Source organism: Colobus angolensis, unplaced genomic scaffold (genome assembly GCF_000951035.1).
Source record: "Colobus angolensis palliatus isolate OR3802 unplaced genomic scaffold, Cang.pa_1.0 Scaffold150, whole genome shotgun sequence".
NCBI lineage: Eukaryota > Metazoa > Chordata > Mammalia > Primates > Cercopithecidae > Colobus > Colobus angolensis.
The window spans coordinates 1,230,313-1,231,364 of NW_012114600.1; positions in this window are offsets into that span (position 1 = coordinate 1,230,313).

Here is a 1,052-nt window from a genome sequence, read left to right on the forward strand (position 1 = left end):
AAACTATCATCAGAGTGAGCAGGCAACCTACAGAATGAGAGAAAATGTTTGCAATCTACCCATCTGACAAAGGTCTAATATCCAGAATTTACAAGGAACTTAAACAAATTTACAAGAAAAAAACAAACAGCCTCATCAAAAAGTGGGCAAAGGACATGAATAGACATTTCTCAAAAGAAGACATTTACATGGTCAAGAAGCATGAAAAAAATCTCAACATCACTGATCATTAGAGAAATGCAAATCAAAACCACAATGAGATACCATCTCACACCAGTCAGAATGACAATTATTAAAAAGTCAAGAAACAACAGATGCTGGCAAGACTGTGAAGAAATAGGAACACTTTTACACTGTTGGTGGGAATGTAAATTAGTTTAACCATGTGGAACACAGGATGGCAATTCCTCAATGATCTAGAACCAGAAATACCATTTGACCCAGCAATCCCATTACTGGGCATACACCCAAAGGAATATAAATCATTCTACTATAAAGACACACGCACATATATGTTTATTGCAGCACTGTTCACAATAGCAAAGGCTTGGAACCAACCCAAATGCCCATCAATGATAGACTGGATAAAGAAAATTGTAGCTGACGGGTTAGGACTTGACAAAAGAAAAAAGAAAATGTGGTACATATACACCATGGAATACTACACAGCCATAAAAAGGAATGAGATCATGTCCTTTGCAGGGACATGGATGAAGCTGGAAGCCATCATCCTCAGCAAACTAACACAGGAACAGAGAACCAAATACCGCATGTTCTCACTGATAAGTGGGAGTTGAACAATGAGAACACAGAACAATGGACACAGGAGGAGAACATCACACACCAGAGCCTGTCGGGGAGTGGTGGGCAAAGGGAGGGAATTTAGAGGACGGGTTAGTAGGTGCAGCAAACCACCATGGCACACGTATATCTATGTAACAAACCTGCATGTTCTGCACATGTATCCTGGAACTTAAAGTAAAATTTAAAAAACCAATATAAATAAAATAAATATATTTCTAAAAAAATTAAAATAAATAAAAAATGAAAAT